Genomic DNA, 18,634 nt, shown 5'->3' on the forward strand with positions numbered 1-18,634 from the left:
GATAAAAACCTGTCTAGAAGGCCACCTGAATATGATAAAAACCTGTTGATAAAGGTCACCTTTATATATGCTTAAAACCTGTCTAGAAGGCCACCTGTACATGATAAAAACCTGTTGATAAAAGTCACCTTTATATATGCTTAAAACCTGTCTAGAAGGCCACCTGTACATGATAAAAACTTGTTGATAAAAGTCACTTTTATATATGGTTAAAACCTGTCTAGAAGGCCACATGTACATGATAAAAACCTGTTGATAAAGGTCACCTTTATATATGCTTAAAACCTGTCTAGAAGGCAACCTGTACATGATAAAAACCTGTTGATAAAGGTCGCCTTTATATATGCTTAAAACCTGTCTAGAAGGCCACATGTACATGATAAAAACCTGATGATAAAGGTCACCTTTATATATGCTTAAAACCTGTCTAGAAGGTCACCTGTATAACAAAACCATGCCTATTAAGGCCATCTGTTTAAAAACTGCATATAAAGGCTATCTGTATTTAAGAAAAACCTTTCTATAAAGGTCACCATTAAAAACAAAAACCTGTCTATAAAGGTCATCTGTATATAGCAAAAACTTGCCCATCAAGCTTAAAATGATAATCTGCATACACCAAACACCTGTCTATTAAGGTCATCTGTATGTAACAAAACCTTACCTATAAAGGTCACATAGCTACATATCGTCAGAGCACCAAACTACCCAAAATTAATACGTATGAAACGGACAAGAATGTGAAGGTAATTGTACGAGAACAACGAAAAGTGCTGTACAATCTTACGAAAATGACAAACATCGTCAAAATTATTAAAAAAGTAGACAATCAATCGGCAATTCGTCAATTAATACCAGTTTATAACGCCGTTATGTAACTCTACGTGAATAGATAGAAGAATGTACAGCACTTTTCCTCGGTTTCTTAGTACGATGAACAAGTAAATATCATGTTTGTTTGTACGGCAAAATACGTTAGTTGGGTGCTCTGGCAATATTTACCGACCAAGTATTAATGTAGTCCTTCGTGCCGGTCACGTTACCAGGCGACAACACGAGGACTGACGAAAACATCCCGATAAGGACGTTGGACACCTAACATTAAAATCCGGTCAAGGGAACGAACAGAACTGACAGGGAAATTGTTAAATAATGCATTTATTTAAAAACATAACGATTTTAGTTCTTTTTAATTATATATGCAACATAAACCCACATGCGTGTACAGTGGACCCACGATAATCCGGACGCCGATAGTCCGGAAAACTCACAGTCCGGGTGGAAATGCACGGGAACGGATTTCCGTAACGTTATTTGTACTCACCAGTCCGGAAATTCGGATTCCGATTCCGGAAGCACATTTTGGGAATGGAACATACTTTTCATTAGTAAATTTCCCTCAATAATCCGGACTATTTTTTCACCACGAGGAGAAAAAAATGTCGGGGCAAGTCACCCGTGTCGACAGCTGTACAGACTATCGCTTGACACTGTGCGTAGTCATAGCAACCGCTGCCAGGTCATAGCCCCGGGTGTTTACCTGTGTTACAATGTGTAGCTTTTGTTTTTATAATGGTACATTGCTTTTTCTCTACGACCTAAATGTTACAGAATTTATGCACAAACATACAGTACGTGATACGATAATTAATCAATCTCAAATACATGTAATAAATTTATGATCGGTGATTAACATCATTAACACTTGTATTGGGTAAACACGGATATATCGGCTTTGTAACACCGTTACGTGAAACGACGACTCATTGAAAGATGCATGTTATTAATTACATACACATTTACGTATTAAGCAGTGATCACAAGAACTGGGTTGATTACACACAAATTAGTCAATAGTCGTCTGATACTTAACTAAGCGTCACATTGTTAAGTGAATACAGGTTTAATAATTATCGAACATCTTGGGAAGTTCTCGCTGGTGTCGCGTACATTTAAATAGATAGCTTGGGGTTTCTGGTGCGTAAAAATCATAAAAAAAAACATGGACTGACGGTAAGTTGTAAAATCCGGGTATTTTATTTCAGGTATTTAACGTTTGTTAAATTTCTACTTGTTTGTGAACCTCCGGGACGTGACACATGTGTGTTGTTTGTAGGTCACATATGCCTGCTATAAATAAAACAACTTTCACTTTACATATTCTTTTAAAAACATAGTTTATTTTTTACTTTCTACAAAACAAAACAAGAATCATATCAGAAACATAAGTATATTTATTGTTAAAAAGTCTGACAATTAGACGTGTTTATGAAACGTCCCGGATTGTATATAATCAAGGGAGATAACTCTTACACAACAATTTTTTTGACCTGGTACACGAAATTCGGCAGTCCGGAAAACTCGTAATCCGGACGGTTTCGACTGGGAACGAAGGTGTTCGGATTATCGAGGGTCCACTGTACATGTATATGATAAAACCCTACCTATAAATGCCATATTCATATATCAAAAACCTGTCTATAAAGGCCACATGTTTATAATAAAAACCTGTCTATAAAGGTCACATGTTTATGATAAAAACCTGTCTATAAAGGCCACATGTTTATAATAAAAACCTGTCTCTATAAAAGTCACATGTACAAACAAAGATCTTTCTATTGATATAACTGATAAAAAACAAAAACAAAACTCTATAAAAACCAGATTTTAGATTCCCAATATAACCTATTTAAAGTTAACCAATCTCTGCTCACTGGAGTAGTCTTTATAGACAAATTTGATTGACTGAATGAGCCTTGATCTATTTAACCCTTTGCCACATGCAGGTTATAACACTTCAGCACTCTGTGCCAATAGTGCAAAGATACATTGTTGCAATGCAACATTATTGCGCTGACTGAAATATACATACACCATCTCAATGGCAGTTTTTGAGAAATTAAGCTTTGTTTTGATTAATTTTTCTAAACCTAATTTTGAAAGTGAAATAGTTGTTTTAGACATTTTTAGTAAGTTACAATTATGTTCAGAATTTTTTAAATTTTAATTCTGTGTTATTTTCTTTATAAAACCAACAACACATAACCACGAAATCAGCTGTATACAAACAGAACAGAAAAATTTCAAAATATTTTGACAATGTAATTTATAATTCATTGAATTCCTGTACATGAAATGATTCAACATTAACTCCCAAATGAAACAAACTGAATTTGCAAAGTTTTCACAAGAATATTTCAACAGTTCAGGCTTAAGTCTAGAATATTTTATATCCGATGTCGCGACGAAGGAATGTGTATCCGACCATTTTGGGTCAAATCTACCTTCGTTTTTCAAATGCCAGCGAGCGTAGTTATTAGTGTGTCGAGCTATTGTTGAAAACTGATTCTCATTGAAGAAAAGGTAGAAATAATCATTGGGACTTGCAGTATCAACATCAAAAGTTTCTGGAAGTACTGGCCCCGTTTCCCTAACAAAATCATTTACTGTGATCGGCGAAAAATCTCGGTCAACATTACCTAATGGCGGCAGTACAACTAGTCGCCGTTCGTCCTCATTTTCGGACTCGTTATCTGTTGACAGTTCATTTAGAACATCGTTAAGATCAATATCTGACTCAATGTATTCAGGTCCAAAGCCATCGAACTCTAAATTATCATCATCGTCGTCAAAAACGTCGCGCAAAATCGTAGCCACAGCCGCCATCACGCCTCGTTGTTGTCACACTTTTCTACACTCATGACTCACACTTTCTAGGTTAATTTATTCAAAAACTTTTGTATGAATGACGTGTACAAACCTGATTGGTCGATGCATTGATATCTTCTTAAAATAGTATCAGGGATTTCCAGATAGGTGTCGCTCTCAATCACGGGATTTTCCATGTCTAAGTTTACCGAACCGGCATGGCGTCGAAAGGTGCTTACATTGAGATAACGTAGAGGCATCGAGAAGCGCTTACATGGACATAATGCAAAGGCGTCAGGAAGCGCTTACATGTGGCAAGGGGTAAAGGCGTCCAGAGGCGCTTACATGTGGCAAAAGGTTAAAGGCCATCAGTCTAACAGACAAGTTTGACTGACTATATATGAACCTCTGTATACAGGTCAACTGTCTTATGTAACCAGCAGGTGTGACTGTTTAGGAACCTCTCGATAAAGGTCAGCTGTCTAACAAACAGATGTGACAGTTTATGAACCTCTTTATAAAGGTCAGCTGTCTAACAGACTGGTTAGACTGCTTATGAACCTGTATATAAAGGTCAGTTGTCTAACAGACTGTTTTATGAGCCTCTACATGAAGGTTATCTGCCTATCATCACTTTTCTCTGCTCCCTTGAGTGTCCTTTAGAGACAGGTTTGACCGACTGTTTATAAACCCCTATATAAAAACCATCCATCTCTAACTAAATAATAATTAATAATTTGGAGTTTTTACATACCGTTATATCACAGCATCATAGTTGTCTCAAAGCAATTCACAAATTATTATCTGTTGTCATTGGACCTTTAGTAACCACCCTCTTAACTTTCAGGGGAGCATACAGCCGGAGCTGCCATTTCGGCGTGACGACTTACACCTGACATTTCTTGTACTGCCCTACCTACATGTAGTACTCATTACAGCTGAGTCGACTGGTACACAATGAAGTATATCTTGTTCAATTATACAACACAATGTCCATGCCAGCTAGGATTCAAACTAGCGACCCTTCGGTCACGTTGCCTTCATCCTACCACGAGACAACCAGATTCCAGATGTATATGGTAATTAGATATATATGATAGAGTACTGTTCCCACATTTCTGCAAAAATTAATAGATTTTACATCGAGATCAATTACCAATTCCTGTCTAGACAAGATTAAGTGTGAACTTGCAGGAAATGAAAGATATCTTCTGAAGGTATGTAGAATGTCTCCGATTAATCTGTAGCTGTCATTGTATTGTTGTTCATTTAGTGATGGGCATCTATCCATTACTGAGAGGGGAGACATCCTACAGATGTAGTTATGGTCGCCCTAGAGACCAATATTTTATCTTTAAGACCTTTGTTGATGTACAACATTGCCTTGAGTGCTTAGTCCTAGTATAGGAGATGTGTTCTCTCCTAACTTTCCAAGTGGTCATAATTTCTGTGGTGGGAGTAGGCATAATGGCAACATCATTGTTCATGTTGAGAATTTCTTATATTTCACTGAGATTATGTTTAGAGTATTCGACAGCATTTGAATCTGAGTGTTCAGACAGTTGTGGGATTCATGGCCACATCCGATCAGTTATCCAAGATGTGTATCCATTTATACAATTATAGGGCTATCATATGATTCCTCGTCCATGTGCAGTTCAGAGATTGATCAGAAAAATAAAAATGTCTGACAGAGAGCCATCTCAGATTTTGACAGGTGTATATCAATTTGTTCTTAATCTTTAGCTCACCATCATCAGATAGTGGGCTATTCAAATTGCCTTTCCTCTGTATCAGGTGGCTGTCTGTACACAATGTTATTTTTAGGTGTGGTATAACAGCAACCTTAAGTGGTCATAGTCAAATTTCGCTAGGACAAATTCATTCGGAACTCTTGGGAGAATCAAATGTCGCTTATTTCAATGATAAATTTCGATGAGTTAAGGATGGGGCTGGAAATTATAAAATTCTTCCTGAAAATTGCTAACAACACACTAGACAATCTTGTTTCCTTTTGCGAAGTATTTGTTTGTGATTAAGGAAGATGATTCATGCTTTTATATGTTTGAGGATATTTGTTGAATTTAAATGAATTATAGAAAAACGGCTTTAATCCTACACAATGACCTGTTTCATCCCTGAGTATTCCAAACTGTTTTCTGTGCAAATTATTATGCTTGTTTCCTTGTTTGTGCGAGGGGAGGTAACTCATATACACTCTAGTTGATGCGACATTGGAAAGTCACCTCCAGCTCTTGGATTGATGAAAATGGCCCTCGGCTGTCGAATACTATTTTTATTCTCAGATTTTCCAATTGAAAATTGATAAGTGATATCTCCGATAGATTTTACATGCGATACTTAAAATGAAAGTAGAATACTTCCGATTGGTTCGTCCAGGGACGTACATGTCCCTGGTTTGTCATTTCCGAGAAATAGGCCACACAAAATAGGCCTTGCTGGTTGAGTTGGTTGAAGTGATTATGAGGCGAAACCCAATGTTAGCTTGTTTCCCTAAGAGATTCCGATAGCAATATAGAGGTTGCATGTTTTAAATCAGACGATAGTGAAATGCTTGCATAAAGTATATAACATGAACATGCGATTCAACAAGTCACCGGAACAGATAAGGTAGGCAAATTCATCGGGATCAAAGTAAATTTCCGAGACAAGTTTCTTTTAACAAAAGTTGTCAGATCTCTAATCAGGGTACAGATCAGTAATTATATGCAGAGAAAAAAGAGCAGTAAATTGAGTATAATTTAAAAACTTAGGAACCAAAATAAACTAGGAGAGTAATTCTTATATACAGGGAATCATGATTGTGGTTTATCAAGAAACATGACGGACATCACTGATTAATCGATCTAAGAATTAAACTTAATCATTATATGCCAATTAATTCAAGTGAGGTTTAAAACGTAATTCTTCACCGTTCATCACAACTTTAATGCAACCACAGCCTTCTTAAAGTAAATAAACTTCCTTAAAAAACATAGAAATAATCATTAGTAAAACATTCAGGACAATAAAAATGTCTTTTCATTGTAGTAGGGTGTAATATAAATGGTAAAAGAACATTAATCTGTTTGATACTCACACGCATGTTTAGTATGGATGTTTTATATTCCAATCAATTCAGAATAATAAAAGCATTTTTTCTAGAATTACTTTGCTACAGGTCCAATATCAGTTTTTACCTTGTAAAAAAAAATAATTTAGTTGCCTCAATTATTAGCTCACCTGCCCGAAGGGCAAGTGAGCTAATATGCCGTGGTGCCTCCGTCCATCTGTCGTCCGTCCGTCTGTCTGTCCGTCCGTCCGTCCGTCTGGCGTCAACTTTTCATTTAAACAGCTTCTTCTCAATAACCAAGAGGCCCAAGGACTTGATATTGGACCTGTAGCATGCTGGGGTGAAGGACTACCAAGTTTGTTCAAATAAATGACCTTGACCTTCATTCAAGGTCACATGGGTCAAAAAGGCTATAATCTTCCAACGACTTCTTCTCAATAACCAAGAGGCTCAGGGACTTGATATTGGGCCTGTAGCATGCTGGGGTGAAGGGCTACCAAGTTTGTTCAAATAAATGACCTTGACCTTCATTCAAGGTCACATGGGTCAAAAAGGCTATAATCTTCCAACGACTTCTTCTCAATAACCAAGAGGCCCAGTGACTTGAATTTGGGCCTGTAGCATGCTGGGAAGAAGGGCTACCAATTTTGTTCAAATAAATGACCTTGACCTTCATTCAAGGTCACATGGGTCAAAAAGGCTATAATCTTCCAACGACTTCTTCTCAATAACCAAGAGGCTCAGGGACTTGATATTGGGCCTGTAGCATGCTGGGGTGAAGGGCTACCAAGTTTGTTCAAATAAATGACCTTGACCTTCATTCAAGGTCACATGGGTCAAAAAGGCTATAATCTTCCGACTTCTTCTCAATAACCAAGAGGCCCAGTGACTTGAATTTGGGCCTGTAGCATGCTGGGAAGAAGGGCTACCAAGTTTGTTCAAATGAATGACCTTGATGTTCATTCACATGGGTCAAATAGGCTATAATCTTCAAACGACTTCTTCTCAATAACCAAGAGGCCCAGGCACTTGATATTGGGCCTGTAGCATGCTTTGGTGAAGGGCTACCAAGTTTGTTCAAATAAATGACCTTGACTTTCATTGAAGGTCGCACGGGTCAAATAGCATATAATCTTTAAACGACTTCTTTTCAATAACCAAGAGGCATCGGGACTTGATATTGTTTCTGTAGCATGATGGGGTGAAGGGCTACCAAGTATGTTCAAATAAATGACCTTGACCTTCATTCAAGGTCACATGGGTGGAAAAGGCTATAATCTTCAAACAACTACTTCTCAATAACCAAGAGGCCCAGAGACTTGATATTGGGCCTGTAGCATGCTGGGGTAAAGGACTACCAAGTTTGTTCAAATAAATGACGTTGACCTTCATTCAAGGTCACATCGGTCAAATAGGCTTTAATCTTCAAACAACTTCTTCTCAATAAACAAGAGGCCCAGGACTTGATATTGGGCCTCTAGCATGCTAGGATGAAGGGCTACCAAGTTTGTTCAAATAAATGGCCTCAACCTTCATTCAAGGTCACATGGGTCAAAAAGGCTATAATCTTCAAACAACTTCTTTTCAATAACCAAGAGGCATAGGGACTTGATATTGGGCCTGTAGCATGCTGGGATGAAGGGCTACCAAGTTTGTTCAAATAAATGACCTTGACCTTTATTCAAGGTCACATGGGTCAAATAGCCTATAATCTTCAAATGAATTCTTCTCAATAACCAAGAGGCATAGGGACTTTATATTGTGTCTGTAGCATGCTAGGATGAAGGGCTACCAAGTTTGTTCAAATAAATGACCTCAACCTTCATTCAAGGTCACATGGGTCAAAAAGGCTATAATCTTCAAACAACTTCTTTTCAATAACCAAGAGGCATAGGGACTTGATATTGGGCCTGTAGCATGCTGGGATGAAGGGCTACCAAGTTTGTTCAAATAAATGACCTTGACCTTTATTCAAGGTCACATGGGTCAAATAGCCTATAATCTTCAAATGAATTCTTCTCAATAACCAAGAGGCATAGGGACTTTATATTGTGTCTGTAGCATGCTGGGGTGAAGGGCTACCAAGTTTGTTCAAATGAATGACCTTGACCTTCATTCAAGGTCACATGGGTCAAATAGGCTATAATCTTCAAATAACTTCTTTATCAATAACCAAGAGGCGTAGGGACTTTATATTAGGCCTGTAGCCTGGTGAAGGGCTATGAAGTTTGTTCAAATAAATTACCTTGACCTACATTCATGGTCACAGGGCTGTGTAAACAATAATTTTGCGATAGCCAAGAGTCTCTGAAATCTGATATTAGGCAAATATTATACTGGAATGAAGGATTAGAACATTTATTAATATGAATAAACCCAGCATACACTGATATTTGAATAAAGAGGTAATCAGCATAGTATGTGTAGAAATGACCTCAATCAACTTCAAAGTTGCGGTACAGCCAGGTGAGCGATACAGGCCCATTGGGCCTCTTGTTAAATTTTCTACAGGAAAAAGACACAAACTTAAAATAATAGATGTGTCTTGTGTAATTTGTTTTTATATCTGAAAAGATAATATTCAGAGTTGTCAACTAATGATAACAATGGATCTATACAGTATTGATTCTCAACTATGATTATTGAATAATCAAGTCTAAGGATAATTGTGTGGCACTCGTTAAACCCTTCAATCTAGAAACTGTTACAAAAGTTCAGGGTTTCTGTCATAAATCTGCAGGCATTATAATTAGATTGCAAATTGGAATGTAAAATATTGCACCCTAATGTTATTGGATTCTGAATTAAGATATTTTTTTGACTCACTTTTTAACAAATTGCTGACAAATCATCATCATCATCATTTTTTTTTTTAAATTTCAGACGAAACAATATGTAACACAAAGAATATGAACCAGGATTAACTTTGCAGTAAATGATTAAAGGGAAATATCGAGGGTATTATTAGTTTAGCAAGTGAATTATGTTAAATTTTGGAAGCGAATTATCTATCAAATTAGGACACAACTGGAAATTATACACTAACTAGTGAAATACTCAGCAAGATAGCAGTTAACTCTACCAGCATTAATGTGGCTTGAACATTTTACATTAGTGAAGGAGATCCAAAACTGTTTTATTCCTCATTTCAAGGTCATTGTCAAGGTTGCTGTGCTGTACAATGATCACCACGGGAACAATTATCGTAAATAAAACTTATGTAGGTCAATCATATTTGACCTGACAAATACTGCCAATTCAAGCAGTATTTCAGAGTAGGTTATAAAAAAGGTGTAAAATCCTAGTAAGCTAATCTAAGGTCCACTGACCCAAGGGGCCGAGTGGTTAAGGTGTCGCGACACTTTATCACTAGGCCTCCACCTCTGGGTTGCAAGTTCGAAAACTACGTGGGGCAGTTGCCAGATACTGACCATAGGCCAGTGGTTTTTCTCCGGGTACTCTGGCTTTCCTCCACCTCCAAAACCTGGCATGTCCTTAAATGACCCTGGCTGTTAATAGTACGTTAAACAAAAAACAAACAAACCTCTGACCCAAGAGTCGGGAGTGACCTGGATGACCTCTATCCATAGTGTTTTGATCATGTGCTATCCACCATATGCCATCTTTAAACTTTGCACACTTCAAGCTTCTTCTGAAGTTTCACAAGTGTGATTTACCTAAAACTTGCCTTGAATGATCCCGAGATGGTCCTCAGATAAAGGATGCTATTTTTCAGATTAGTCTGAAGTCCAAGATGGCTACCATGGCTGAAGTCGTAAAAAATACATTTAAAATTTTTCCAGACTGATACCATTAAGCTTAAAATTAGTGGTGATGATAATTAAGAAAGGAAGCCTCCAAATTGTTGTTATTTCTGAGCCTCTAAACATTTTATAAAATGATTGCACAAGCATGGTTTTCCTGAACAACAGTTATTAGCTCACCTGCCCGAAGGGCAAGTGAGCTTATGCCATGGTGCGGCGGCCGGCCGTCCGTCCGGCGTCAACTTTTTCATTTAAACAACTTCTTCTCAATAACCAAGAGGCCCAGGAACTTCATATTGGACCTGTAGTATGCTGGGGTGAAGGGCTACCAAGTTTGTTAAAATAAATGACCTTGACCTTCATTCAAGGTCACATTTGTCAAATAGGTTATAATCTTCAAACAACTTCTTCTCAATAACCAAGAGGCCCAGGGACTTGATATTAGGCCTGTAGCATGCTGGTTTAAAGGGCTACCAAATTAGTTAAAATAAATGACCTTGACCTTCATTCAAGGTCACATGGGTCAAATAGGTTATAATCTTCAAACGACTTCTTCTCAATAACCAAGAGGCCCAGGGACTTGATATTGGGCCTGTAGCATGCTTGGGTGAAGGGCTACAAAGTTTGTTCAAATAAATGACCTTGACTATCATTCAAGGTCACATGGGTCAAATAGGTTATAATCTTCAAACGACTTCTTCTCAATAACCAAGAGGCCCAGGGACTTGATATTGGGGCTGTAGCATGCTGGGGTGAAGGGCTACCAAGTTTGTAAAAATAAATGACCTTGATTATCATTCAAGGTCAAATGGGTCAAATAGGCTATAATCTTCAAATGACTTCTTCTCAATAACCAAGAGGTCCAGGGACTTGATTTTAAGCCTGTAGCATGCTGGGGTGAAGGGCTACCAAGTTTGTTCAACTGAATGACCTTGACCTTCATTCAAGGTCACATGGGTCAAATAGGCTATAATCTTCAAATGACTTCTTCTCAATAACCAAGAGGTCCAGGGACTTGATTTTAAGCCTGTAGCATGCTGGGGTGAAGGGCTACCAAGTTTGTTCAACTGAATGACCTTGACTTTCATTGAAGGTCGCACGGGTCAAATAGCATATAATCTTTAAACGACTTCTTTTCAATAACCAAGAGGCATCGGGACTTGATATTGTTTCTGTAGCATGATGGGGTGAAGGGCTACCAAGTATGTTCAAATAAATGACCTTGACCTTCATTCAAGGTCACATGGGTCAAATAGGTTATAATATTCAAACAACTTTTTCTCAATAATCTAGAGGCCCAGGGACTTGATATTGGGCCTGTAGCATGCTTGGGTGAAGGGCTACCAAGTTTGTTCAAATAGATGACCTTGACCTTCATTTAAGGTCACATGGGTCAAATAGGTTAAAATCTTTAAAAGACTTCTTCTCAATAACCAAGAGGCCCAGGGACTTGATATTGGGCCTGTCTGTAGCATGCTTAGAGCCAAGACCCGATCTTAGGCCAATAGTATGCTGGAATGAAGGACTAAAAAATATATTGACATGAATAAACCTAGCTTACTCTGATATTTGAATAAAGTTGTTATCAGCATAGTATCTGTAGAAATGACCTCAATCAACTTTAAATTTGCTCTAGAGCCAGGTGAGCGATACAGGCCCATTGGGCCTCTTGTTTTAACTACTTTTTGAAATTCACAAGTGGAATTAAGCTCAAACTTAAATTACCATGAATGATCCTGAGAATTGGTCCTGACCAAATATTGTTATTTCGTGGTGATGACTACCATCTTTAAAAACACATTTTAGAATTCCTTTCCAGTTCCACTGGTGCTATTGAGCTGAACATTGGTAGAATAGGGATGTTAAGAAAGGGGATCGAGTCAAAAAGTGTTGCTTCTTTTCCACCTGATGAAAACTTTAACATGACAGTCACAGTGGCCATTTTGTAACATGATTGCACAATAGTGATTTTCCTGAACAACACCTATTTCAAACTTCTTCTCAAGTTCCACCACTAGGATTCGATCATCAGCTCAAACTAACATCCTGAAATGATCCTGAGATATTCTTGAAAAGTGTTGTCAGTCTGAAATACAAGATGGCCACCATAGTGGTCACCATAGTGGCCATCTTGAAAAATACATTTCAAACTTCTTTTCAAGTTTCATCAGTGGGATCCAGCGCAAACTTCCCTGAAATCATCCTTAGGTAATCCCGACACTTTATCACTAGGCCTCCACCTCTGGGTTGCAAGTTCGAAAACTATGTGGGGCAGTTGCCAGGTACTGACCGTAGGCCGGTGGTTTTTCTCCGGGTACTCCGGCTTTCCTCCACCTCCAAAACCTGGCATGTCCTTAAATGACCCTGGCTGTTAATAGTATGTTAAACAAAAAACAAACAAACCTCTGACCCAAGAGTCGGGAGTGACCTTGATGACCTCTATCCATAGTGTTTTGATCATGTGCTATCCACCATATGCCATCTTTAAACTTTGCACACTTCAAGCTTCTTCTGAAGTTTCACAAGTGTGATTTACCTAAAACTTGCCTTGAATGATCCCGAGATGGTCCTCAGATAAAGAATACTATTTTTCAGATTAGTCTGAAGTCCAAGATGGCTACCATGGCTGAAGTCTTAAAAAATACATTTTAAATTTCTCCAGACTGATACCATTAAGCTTAAAATTAGTGGTGATGATAATTAAGAAAGGAAGCCTCCAAATTGTTGTTATTTCTGAGCCTCTAAACATTTTATAAAATGATTGCACAAGCATGGTTTTCCTGAACAACAGTTATTAGCTCACCTGCCCGAAGGGCAAGTGAGCTTATGCCATGGTGCGGCGGCCGGCCGTCCGTCCGGCGTCAACTTTTTAGCCCACCATCATCAGATGGTGGGCTATTCAAATCGCCCTGCGTCCGTGGTCCGTCGTCCGTCCGTCCCTCCGTCCGTCCGTCCCTCCGTCCGGCCGTCCGTCCGGCCGTCCCTCCGTCCGTAAACAATTCTTGTTATCGCTAATCCTCAGAAAGTACTGAAGGGATCTTTCTCAAATTTCATATGTAGGTTCCCCTTGGTGCCTAGTTATGCATATTGCATTTTGGGACCGATCGGAAAACAACATGTCCGACAGGCAGCCATCTTGGATTTTGACTGTTGAAGTTTGTTATCGCTATTCCTGAGAAAGAACTGGAGGGATCTTTCTCAAATTTCATATGAAGGTTCCCCTTGGTGCCTAGTTATGCATATTGCGATTTGAGAGTTACTAATCGGAAAACAACATGGCCGACAGGCAGCCATCTTGGATTTTGACAGTTGAAGTTTGTTATCGCTATTTCTGAGAAAGTACTGAAGGGATCTTTCTCAAATTTCATATGAAGGTTCCTCTTGGTGCCTAGTTATGCATATTGCATTTTGAGACCAATCGGATAACAACATGGCAGACAGGCAGCCATCTTGGATTTTGACAATTGAAGTTTGTTATCACTATTTCTGGGAAAGCACTGAAGGGATCTTTCTCAAATTTCATATGGAGGTTCCTCTTGGTGCCTAGTTATGCATATTGCATTTTGAGACCAATCTGAAAACAACATGGCCGACAGGCAGCCATCTTGGATTTTGACAATTGAAGTTTGTTATCACTATTTCTGAGAAAGTACTGAATGGATCTTTCTCAAATTTCATATGTAGGTTTCCCTTGGTGCCTAGTTATGCATATTGCATTTTGAGACCAATTGGATAAAAACATGGCAGACAGGCAGCCATCTTGGATTTTGACAATTGAAGATTGTTATCACTATTTCTGAGAAAGCACTGAAGGGATCTTTCTCAAATTTCATATCTAGGTTCCCCTTGGTGCCTAGTTATGCATATTGCAATAGTTATGCATATTGCATTTTGAGACCAATCTGAAAACAACATGGCCGACAGGCAGCCATCTTGGATTTTGACAGTTGAAGTTTGTTATCGCTCTTTCTGAGAAAGTACTGAAGGGATCTTTCTCAAATTTCATAAGTAGGTTCCCCTTGGTCCCTTGTATTGCATTTTTAGACCAGTCTGTCCTGAAAACAACCTGACAAACAAACAGCCATTATCGTTAAATCTCAAATTTTTTATATAGCTAGGATTCTCTTGTTTGAAAAGTACTGGAGGGATGTCTCAATTTGCACAGATTAGTAAAATGAAGGGAAAAGTAGAGAAAAGATCAATCTGACATGGAACCTATGAAGATCATTCAATGGTGGGCGCCAAGATCCCTCTGGGATCTCTTGTTCATTTAAACAACTTCTTCTCAATAACCAAGAGGCCCAGGAACTTCATATTGGACCTGTAGTATGCTGGGGTGAAGGGCTACCAAGTTTGTTAAAATAAATGACCTTGACCTTCATTCAAGGTCACATTTGTCAAATAGGTTATAATCTTCAAACAACTTCTTCTCAATAACCAAGAGGCCCAGGGACTTGATATTAGGCCTGTAGCATGCTGGTTTGAAGGGCTACCAAATTAGTTAAAATAAATGACCTTGACCTTCATTCAAGGTCACATGGGTCAAATAGGTTATAATCTTCAAACGACTTCTTCTCAATAACCAAGAGGCCCAGGGACTTGATATTGGGCCTGTAGCATGCTGGGGTGAAGGGCTACAAAGTTTGTTCAAATAAATGACCTTGACTATCATTCAAGGTCACATGGGTCAAATAGGCTATAATCTTCAAACGACTTCTCCTCAATAACCAAGAGGCCCAGGGAAGTGATATTGGGCCTGTAGTATGCTGGGATGAAGGGCTACCAAGTTTGTTAAAATAAATGACCTTGACCTTCATTCAAGGTCACATGGGTCAAATAGGTTATAATCTTCAAACGACTTCTTCTCAATAACCAAGAGGCCCAGGGACTTGATATTGGGGCTGTAGCATGCTGGGGTGAAGGGCTACCAAGTTTGTAAAAATAAATGACCTTGATTATCATTCAAGGTCAAATGGGTCAAATAGGCTATAATCTTCAAATGACTTCTTCTCAATAACCAAGAGGTCCAGGGACTTGATTTTAAGCCTGTAGCATGCTGGGGTGAAGGGCTACCAAGTTTGTTCAACTGAATGACCTTGACCTTCATTCAAGGTCACATGGGTCAAATAGGCTATAATCTTCAAACGACTTCTTCTCAATAACCAAGAGACACAGGGACTTATATTTGGCCTGAAGCATGCTGGGGTGAAGGGCTACCAAGTTTGTTAAAATAAATGACCTTGACCTTCATTCAAGGTCACATGGGTCAAATAGGTTATAATATTCAAACAACTTTTTCTCAATAATCTAGAGGCCCAGGGACTTGATATTGGGCCTGTAGCATGCTTGGGTGAAGGGCTACCAAGTTTGTTCAAATAGATGACCTTGACCTTCATTTAAGGTCACATGGGTCAAATAGGTTAAAATCTTCAAACGACTTCTTCTCAATAACCAAGAGACACAGGGACTTATATTTGGCCTGAAGCATGCTGGGGTGAAGGGCTACCAAGTTTGTTAAAATAAATGACCTTGACCTTCATTCAAGGTCACATGGGTCAAATAGGTTATAATATTCAAACAACTTTTTCTCAATAATCTAGAGGCCCGGGGACTTGATATTGGGCCTGTAGCATGCTTGGGTGAAGGGCTACCAAGTTTGTTCAAATAGATGACCTTGACCTTCATTTAAGGTCACATGGGTCAAATAGGTTAAAATCTTTAAAAGACTTCTTCTCAATAACCAAGAGGCCCAGGGACTTGATATTGGGCCTGTCTGTAGCATGCTTAGAGCCAAGACCCGATCTTAGGCCAATAGTATGCTGGAATGAAGGACTAAAAAATATATTGACATGAATAAACCTAGCTTACTCTGATATTTGAATAAAGTTGTTATCAGCATAGTATCTGTAGAAATGACCTCAATCAACTTTAAATTTGCTCTAGAGCCAGGTGAGCGATACAGGCCCATCGGGCCTCTTGTTTTAACTACTTTTTGAAATTCACAAGTGGAATTAAGCTCAAACTTAAATTACCATGAATGATCCTGAGAATTGGTCCTGACCAAATATTGTTATTTCGTGGTGATGGCTACGATCTTTAAAACACATTTTAGAATTCCTTTCCAGTTCCACTGGTGCTATTGAGCTGAACATTGGTAGGATAGGGATGTTAAGAAAGGGGATCGAGTCAAAAAGTGTTGTTTCTTTTCCACCTGATGAAAACTTAAACATGACATTCACAGTGGCCATTTTGTAACATGATTGCACAATAGTGATTTTCCTGAACAACACCTATTTCAAACTTCTTCTCAAGTTCCACCACTAGGATTCGATCATCAGCTCAAACTAACATCCTGAAATGATCCTGAGATATTCTTGAAAAGTGTTGTCAGTCTGAAATACAAGATGGCCACCATTGTGGCCATCTTGAAAAATACATTTCAAACTTCTTTTCAAGTTACATCAGTGGGATCCAGCGCAAACCTCCCTGAAATCATCCTTAGGTAATTCTGAACAAGTTTTGGGCGACCCCCCCCCCCCCCCCCCCCCCCGGGAAATCCAAGATGGACGCCATGGCCATCAATATCACTATTCTTGTTATTGAGTTAATTTATAATACAATAAAACTTAGGGTCTTTAAAAGCAGATGACTGTTAAGGTCCATGGGCCTCCCTTTTTAATTTTTTTGTGATGTCTATTTTTCTTTTAAAAGGATTGATGTTGATGGAAGCGTCAAGTAGAAAGCTGCTGTTGCAGACAGTGTTCAGATCAACCTTCATATAGGAAATGAAAGCAAAGACTTGCCATGTGATCTTTACTGTTATTAGATTTAGCTCTCAGGATAGAAGGGGTAGTGGTCCCACTGGCACCGGTGGGTCCCATTTCAAATGTTACAGTTTTAATAAGATGACGGAAGCAGTAATATTTTGAGCTCTATACCAAAGATTAAGAATGACCTATAGCCATCCTAAAATCATGTCGTCAATGGGACTAACGCTAAACCTAAACTTTTACTTTTAAAATTCTATATATACTCCTCCTAATGGGATCTCAACCAAATTAGGTCTGAAACATCATTATTCATAATTTGAATAAATGCATGAGGCTGGTTCTACCCTTAAGGACAGATTAGAGGGGCCCCAAAAGGGGAACTTAGCTAAGCTTTTGCTTTAAAACACTACTCCTCCTTAATGCCCAAGGGGATTACAAGCAAATTTTGTTGGAAACATCATTTGGGGAGGTCAATCATATATAAAATGAGATTAGGCTTTGACTTCTGGGGATAGAGGACTGGGCAGGGAAACTTAACTGATGTTTTGCTTAAAAACACTAATTCTTCTTAATGACTGAGTAAATTTCAACCAAATTTGGCCTGAAACATCATTAAAGAAGGGCAAACGTTTAATCAAGGTAGTTTGACCCATGGGGACAGAGAGGTTGGGTCTCAAATGGTATTACTTGATTAGCTGTTTTAAATATGGAATATAATTTAAAATGAGGCAATCAGTGACTTCTGATATAATAAAGGTTTGTTTGACAACTAGGGACAAAGAGGAGGGCCAAAATAGGAAAATTAGCTGAAATTTGGCTTAAATGATTTTGATGACTAAACTAACAAGTAGTTGCTCACTGCTGACTGCAGCTATTGTGATGGAAAACATTAAATTCTTTGTGGGATTTTACTTCAAAGTGGTCAGAGTATAAAGGTTATCATTTGATCTCCCTGTGGTAAGTTTGAAGTCAGATGACCGTTAGGGCGATTGGGCCTCTTGTTAAGATATATCTGTTAAAATTTTCATATTCGTCAGGCCCATGCAGTTTTAAGTTTATCAGAAATATGCCATCAGGAAATGGGTCAGGTTCATTTCTCAGCTAGCTCATGATGTTACTCGTGAGATGATTAAATTTTTTTTTTTAAATCGCATTTTTTTTTTCTATACAGCAGAAACAAGTTTTTACAGTTCATATCATTTCTTGTTCCAATTAGTGTATCCTTGAGAATACTATTTTCATCCCAGAGCTATGAAATGTTGTCTCATGTAGATTTTATTTCTCTCTCAGACTGCATCATAATTACTAGATCCCATATACGACTGGTGTTAGAATTACATGGCCATGGAGATATGTCTATCACCTGAGTCAGCATGGAC

Source organism: Pecten maximus, chromosome 16 (assembly GCF_902652985.1).
Source record: "Pecten maximus chromosome 16, xPecMax1.1, whole genome shotgun sequence".
NCBI lineage: Eukaryota > Metazoa > Mollusca > Bivalvia > Pectinida > Pectinidae > Pecten > Pecten maximus.